The following is a 7,971-nucleotide window of genomic DNA, read 5'->3' on the forward strand; positions in this document are numbered from 1 at the left end:
AAACGTATTCTGCCCCAACTGTGGTTAGTTGTTTTTCTACTTCTACTTCTTCACCCTTTCTTGAGAGCAGATCAGAGCTCATCATCTTCCTATGTATATCCCAGTGCCTAGAGTTGGGCTGTGGCAGTAGCAGGTACCTAATAAGACTTTCTGGACTGAATTGCCTCCTCTTCTGACTGAAAATACCATCACTTCAGTGCCTCCAACATCAAATGCGTTTGTTAAACAGTTGATACAGACATTCCTTGGCGTCCAGGAAGCTACAGGAGAACGGTCTTTGTTTGATGGTTCCCTTTGCTGTGCCTTGACTCACCATGTGTGCAGTCCAGGTGGATGATAACATTTAATGTGAGCTGGACTCCTAGAATTAAAAAGAAAGAGAACTCTATGGACACGGATTCAGGGGAGTGTTTCAGAGACCAGGCAGAACTATAAGGTGAGAATGAAAGAGAGGATGAGCTGAGGGATAGAGCTAGAATATTGGACATGTTCATACTCTAGGTAAAAAACAAAAAATGTTGGTGAGAGATAGAGTGACCATGTGTCTCATCTGCCAAGGACAACCACATATACCTGTTGTTCAAAAAGTGATTTTTTTTTGTTGTTTTTTGTTTTGTTTTGTTTTTTGAGATGGAGTCTCGCTCCGTCGCTCGGGCTGGAGTGCAGTGGCGCGATCTTGGCTCCCTGCAAGCTCCGCCTCCCGGGTTCACGCCATTCTCCTGCCTCAGCCTCCCGAGTAGCTGGGACTACAGGCACCCCCCCCATCATGCCCAGCTAATTTTTTGTATTTTTCAGTAGAGACGGGGTTTCACCGTGTTACCCAGGATGGTCTCGATCTCCTGCACTCATGATCCGCCCTCTTCGGCTTCCCAAAGTGCTGGGCTTACAGGCGTGAAACAATGAAGTTTTATTGATTATTTATAACACTTCATCCCATCTTCTCCCATAATGTCCCAGTTTGGAAGATGAATGAAATGGTCACCTGAGAGGAAGTAGTGGGTAGTAAGGGTGATATTAGTTTCTCTTTCCATTATTCTCTGCTGTCATTTTCGTGGGGCAGCCCTGGGTGCCCAGGTTCGTTAATAATACCAGCGGCAAGTGGTGCCTGCAGGGCCAAGGTCTACCAGGCCACCACGCGTATTCTGAGCTTTCATGTGCCAGAGGCTATGCTAGACGCCGGGATTTAAGCATAAATATGACATTAGGGGGCTGTGGGCGACATTTAATTAGGGTTCTCAACTCCAATCCAATAAAATACACTTCTCCAATCCTCATCCCAGGACTGGGTAAATCTGTAGAAGTCCTAAGCACTGAAAATAATATCATGCTCCCCCATACATAGTGCAAAAATAAAAACAATACCAACCAAAATGTGAATTAAGAAAATCCCTGAAAGTTCTAGTATTTCCCTTAGTGCTTTTATTAAAATATCAAATGTCAAGTTATTTCAAAAAATTTTGATACTCTGTTTAGCTGGTGCCCTTAGCTCAGGTTTACTGAGGTCCAATCAGGCCTCACCCAACATCCCCAATCCCCTGCAATCATCAAGGGGTCCCTCCACTGAGCTCTCTTGGCCACATCACTGGGCCCAATCATGGGTAAAGTCAGCTCTGTCTGGGTGGCTTTTCGGAGTGAGAAATAGGTTCCAGATGTTGACAGTTGGTGGCCACCAGGGCAGACCTAAGTCTGTGTGGAGCTTGCAATTTCCCAGAGCCAGACAGAGGCCTTTGTTCTGCAGCTTTGTGTGTGTGTGTGTGTGTGTTTGAGATGGAGTCTTGCTCTGTCACCCAGGCTGGAGTGCAGTGGTATGATCTTTGTTCACTGCAACCTCTGTCTCCTGGGTTCAAGTGATTCTCCTGCCTCAGCCTCCTGAGTAACTGGGATTACAGGCACCCGCCACCATGCCTGGCTAATTTTTGTATTTTTAGTAGAGATGGGGTTTCACCATGTTGGCCAGGCTAGTTTTGAACTCCTGACCCCATGTGATCCTCCCGCCTTGGCCTCCCAAAATGCTGAGATTACAGGTGTGAGCCACCGCACCCAGCCACTGTTCTACAACTTTGAAGGAGGCTGCTCTGATGCCACCTGCAGAGGGGTCTGGTTGGTGGGCTCTTTTCTGAGAAAACACTGAGAAGGCAAAGCTGAGGATTAAGTGATCTCTGCTGTTAATTAGTGATCACCCATCACCGATGCTGGGCATGGCCACCTTTAGGCTATAGGCTGCAGAGGTGATTTAGTGTGAACACTACATTTCTGAGACGAAAGAGACTGGCCTGAAATAGGAAAAATGATATGGTCCTTTTGAAAAATGTACATTAATGAGACAATTGAATTGTATCATAAAAAGCATGTGAAGAAACCATAAATTTATTATATTTTTTAAGCAAATGTATGTTTATGGACTTTCAGGCATATAAATAAATAAATGTTCAAAGGAGTCAACTTGGAGAAGGTCATCTTGGAGAAGGTGATTAGAAAATGTTGCCATTGCTTCAAACATTTTGGAATTCTCATTGGGAAGACATTCAAATTCTGTTTTTGGAGATGACTAATATCCTCTTTTCAAATGACAAGTTCCCATTGAACTTTAAGTGACAATAAGGCTAATTGTCACTCACACTTTAGTGTGAATTAGTTAAATCAAATGCAACTAACTATAATCTGACAGTCTAGGAAATGGGAGTTTAAGCTGAGGAAAGCAAGGCAAGGAGAGCTTGGAAGTGAATGCTGGACAACAGAGCGGGATAAAGAATTTTGGGAAGTAGAAAACAGGGCTTCCAGAGAGCAGCTGAAGAGTGAGCTGTGCCCCAGGAGGGAGAGCACAGAAGGCTGGGAAAAGGGGCCGAGGTGGAAGAGAGAATTGGGAAGACGTAAGGAGGAGCCTTGGGGCTGGTGCAGGAAGCGGCATGGAGTCAGTGCAGCATTTTAGTTAGGTGAGTGAGGCTTGGAGACAGGTAGGTCTGAGTTCGAATCTCAATTTGTCATTTATTAGCTATGTGACCAAATGCAAGTGATACCTTTCTAAGTGGCCTGCTATAAAGTAGTTTTGTGCAACTATGAAATAGAGATAATAATACGGCCTTCTTTTAGAGTTGTCATGGGACAAGTGTAATAAACGACATAGATGTTTGTCAGAAAGGAAGCCCTCAGTAGAGGCCAGTTGTTGTTACTATTATATAAAGGTACAGGAGAAAGCCTAGAGCAAGCTCTGCCCCTTCAAAATGGGAACACCATCAGATTTAGTTCAACACTGTTTATCACGGGTGCTGCACTAGAGCTGTAAGACATAAAAAGATGAATGAGAGGGAATTATTTGCCCACAGTCTACTAAACAGCACAAACTAAGTGCACACATAACCAAAACTGATACAGAAATCAGTTTGGGTTACAGCAAAGTTTGGGTCCTCAGGAGTGGGCGAGGGTCAGGTATGGGGGGTGCTCTCAAAAGAGCCTTTCCCACGGAGGATGCTGTGTCTGAGATGGGTCTGGAGGGATGGAGGAGGTCCGCACAGCTGGGGAAATGCAGACGGAAGTCCTTGAGAAGAAATCAGCTTGAGCGAAGGCACGGAGGTGAGGACATCCAGGTCTGTGAGGGGACCCTTTTGTGCTGTGCAGTGGGAATAGAGCTGTCATAACAGGACATGTAGGACCCCGAATGCAATGGTGCCCTCTCACCTCATCTCAGCATGAGCTTCATTTCCAACATGGATCTGAGAACTGAGCTTATTCCTGCTCACCGCAGCACAGTGTACAGCATTTGTCAATATTAAAATGAACTTATAATGATTAAGAAGCCATTTTAAAAATCTGCCAGTTCACAAGTTTCTCTCCAGATGAGCTACACAGAATAGCAAGTGCTATTTCTTTCACTACTTGATTTGCTCAACCTCAGAAATTAAATCCTTCGGGGATTGGCTCTTTTCTGAGATAAGTAGCCATATTTGATTGGATAATGAAAAAAGTGTGAACATGAGGGGCTGGGCATAGTGGCTCACAGCTGCAATCCCAGAGCTTTGGGAGGCTGAAGTGGGAGGATTGCATGAGACCAAGAGTTTGAGACCAGCCTGGGCAGCATAGTGTGGCTCCATTTCTACAAACAAACAAATCAGCCAGGTGTGGTGTTGCGTGCCTGTATCTCTAGCTACTCAGAAGGCTGAGGTGGGAGGATCACTTGAGCCCAGGGATTCAAGATGGCAGTGAGCCATGATCACACCACTGCACTCCAGCTTGCGTGACAGGAGAACCCAACTCTAAGTTTAAAAAAAAAAGGTGTGAACATTTGGGTATAGTGACACACCAGATAAAATTTAACATATAGATTCCAACAACCCAAGGTCTGAAATAAGTTTCACCTCTGTATCCCTCCTAGGAACTTATGAGACGTAAGATCAAGTAGAAGGAACACAGTACAGCATAGGAATTGAGACCAGGTGGTTTGGAAATACAGTGCTTGGATTTGAATCCAGGCTCTGCTTCTCCTTTTCTGTGAATATCTGTTTGTATCTGTCATGTAGGGATAATAGCACTTTCCTCATACAGTGGTGATGAGAATTAAAGGAATAGTGCACAGCAAGGACATTGCTTGGTATATAGAAAATTGTGAGTAATGCCACTCATCAGTATCATTCATCATTCACCATCTACTACGTATCAGGTGCTGTGCTTGGTGCTATGAATAAAGTATAGCCCTTGACCCAGAGTCACAGAAAGTTTCAGAGGCAGCAGCCCTGTATTCATCCCCATGTCCTTTGAGTTTCTGCAGGGTTTATGGGCAGGCCCTCTCCTGAAGGGAGTTTATCTCTTCTCTTCTATCTCACCACTTTTGACAGGCTGTTGATGCCACCTCTTCAGAAAGACTTTCTCTGGCCTCCACGTCCTGCAACCCCATCACCCCCTATCTCATTACCCTACTTTCTTCATAGCACTAACTGTTCTCTGAATTTGTATTCTTTGTTTACTTGCATATTGCCTCATCCTCCTACTAAAATGCAAGCTCAGTGAGAACCAGGACCTTGCCTGGCTCATTCACCCTCTGTATTCCAGGCACACAGTGGTGCGTAATAAGTACTTGTTGACTGACTCGCTACTAAATGAAAGAAAGTCATTAGAAGTTGGTTTGGGGGTGGTGCAGACCTGACAAAACCACTAGATTGTAAGTGGCTCTTTGCGGACAGAGGCCACATTTTCTTCTGTTGTCTTTCTTAGTTGCCCATTAGGTTCTGCACACGCAGGGGAACATGATGAACACTTGTTAGTGGACTGGCTGAGTCAATCAGAACAGAGAGGAGGTTTACCTGGATGGAGTAAAGGGAGTAATGAGATTATGGGTCTTGAGGACAGAAAAAGGCATGGAAAATTGTTTTCCATGCCGGGGAGGTATTATTATTGTGGTAGGGTAAGGGTAAGTAGATTTACAGTCATTTTTACTGTTGATAAGTTTAAAAATATGGCCCATGAGCTTATACAAGAAAGCTGGAGGTTTCACAATTTTCCATTGCTTTGAAGGAGAGGTAACTTCCATCTACACTGGCATTCACCCCTTGGGCCTACGTGACATTTACAAGTCATTTATCAGCACTGAACTCCCAAGAGCTTGCTTCTCTGCCATTCTCCAAGATGTTGGCTGACACCCCCTGACAGGAGAAGCTGGGATATGTTTTGACAACCAAGTGGTTTCTTTAGCAAGCTGCTGGTGTTCTCAGGCAGCTCAGCGGAGAAAGCTTTGCCTTTTGGATCAGGACTGAAACTCTCTGGGGGTTCCCCTTGCAGATGTGCACACTGACTTCATCCTAAGGCTGTTATTCAGATTCGTCTGTGAACTCTGTGAAGCTGGCTTGTCAACTGAGTACAAAGCAGGTCTCAGGCCTCATCACTTTCCATTTTTCTACTTAAGAAAATCTAGTGAACTTGCAGCACAAACACCTAGAGACCCCAGAAAATATCTTGTGAGCCCCTTCTAAGAAGCAGAAGTGAGCAAAATACTATAGGGAAGGGAGGTTACAGTGAAATACCAAGAGTCAAACTGGGGAGTCAGTCCCTACACAGATGAAGAGATTTAAGAATTCCAGGTAGTGGGTATGACGGGCACAGCTAGCTACCACTTACTGAGCACCTACTGTGTGCCATGCATCGTGGTAGACACTTTATATATGCATTATTCCCAGTCCCTGGAATGGTGTGCCAGGTTGTAGAGCTACTGATATTCAGAGAGGATGATGATGTGCCCCAAACCACACAGCTAGTAGCCGGCAGAGCTGGGTTCGAACACATGTTCTCTGCCTCCAGACTGTGTCTCTTTCTACCCAGCCAGCCAGTCAGGGCTGGACACGGAGGAGCAGAAATCTGTATTGGTGGATTGTCCAGGCAGAGCAATGAAGCATTTGCATAGGTGGAGAGGAGGGGCTTGGGCAGAGGGGGTGGAGCTGGGTAGCAGGAAGGAGAAATCACAGCTGCAGAAGCCTGGTGAGGAGTAGACGGGAAACACACTGGGAAGAGAGGGAGGGGCTGTTGTTGCTTGAGCAGAAGGTTGGCAAGCATGTGAGACTGTTTGTGGGAATTTTGTGAGCCAAATTTGGGAAGGCAAGTTGAGGCAGGCTGTGGTAGGCTTTGAACAAACTGAGGAATTTTGAACCGATGCTATACTTTAGGTGAAGACAGCTGTGGAGGTCTCATGAGAATTAAGGCCAGATGTGGTGGCTCACGCCTGTAATCCCAATGCTTTGGGAGGCTGGGGCAGGAGGATAGCTTGAGGCCAGAAGATTGACACTGACCTGGGCAACATAGCAAGACCCTATCTCTCTAAAAAGTAGAAAACTTAGTCAAGCGTGGTGGCTTGCACCTGTTTTGCCAGCTAGTGCAAGGGACGGAAGGATCTCTTGTGCCCAGGAGATCAAGGCTGCAGTGAGCTGTGATAGCGTGACTGTACTCTAGTCTGGGCGACAGAGGGAGACCCCATCTCTAAAAAATGGAAAATAAAGCAGAGGGGAATTAACATAATGAAGGTGGTATTTTAGGAAGACTGGTGAGAATGGCATGTGGGAGAGCTGAGGCAGGGAAACCAGAGAAAAGGTTTTTCCATGGTGGAGGCGGGAGGAGGCTCCCACTTCCCCATCTGCTGCTCTGCCTGAGAAAGATTTCCCCTTCTCTCTGCTCACCTCCATTTCCGCACAGCTGCTGATGTTCCCCCACAAATAGGCCTTCAGAGTGCTCTATCCAGCTCCTGCTAGCCTGTGGCCTGACTCCTCCACACCAGGGGGCCACGACCATGTCCAAGGTTGCCTGGGAGCACTCAGCAGATCCAAGCAAGCACATGTTCATAGCCAGAAGGAAGCCTGCCAGTGTGCTGCCATCACAAGGAGGTACAAATATTTTGCTCTCTTACTATAAATGCTGCTGGTGATTCTAGAAACAACTTGGATGTTTTAGGTCATCATTTATTTCTCCTGTCCCATTCTGGGAAGGATGGGAAGTTGTTGCCTCTTGTTTTAAACAGGAGACCCAAATCACATATTCCGTAATACCATGCTTATCTTTTGCTGGAAATTCACATGCTTATGAAGGGCAGTGAGATGTTATGATATTTTTTCCCTCTACGAGGTAGTTAGGGCTCCTGGAAAAGGAAAGATTACTTTTACCAGGAGAGAGGGTGCCAGCTCCCTTGACCCCAGCCCCAGGTGATGCACCTATGCCAGATGGGAGTGTATATGGGCATGGGGAGCGGGATGGGATGAGGGCTCTGGGGCATCTGCTGTCCTGTCATCTCCACATCTGAGGGATGGCTTCAGCCTCTGGAAACTGTGTCCATTGGATCTGACAACATGGGATGATCTCATGAGTTTACCCAACCAGACAACCGCAGAATCAGAGACTGTCAGAGTTGGAAGGGGTCTCAGAGTCCAACAATGGCAGTGTTCTCAGATTTCAGGATGTGTAAAAATCACCTGGGATGCTTCCAGAAATCGAGCTTACTGG

The sequence above is a fragment of the Pongo abelii genome, chromosome 10, assembly GCF_028885655.2.
Source record: "Pongo abelii isolate AG06213 chromosome 10, NHGRI_mPonAbe1-v2.0_pri, whole genome shotgun sequence".
Classification (NCBI taxonomy): Eukaryota; Metazoa; Chordata; class Mammalia; order Primates; family Hominidae; genus Pongo; species Pongo abelii.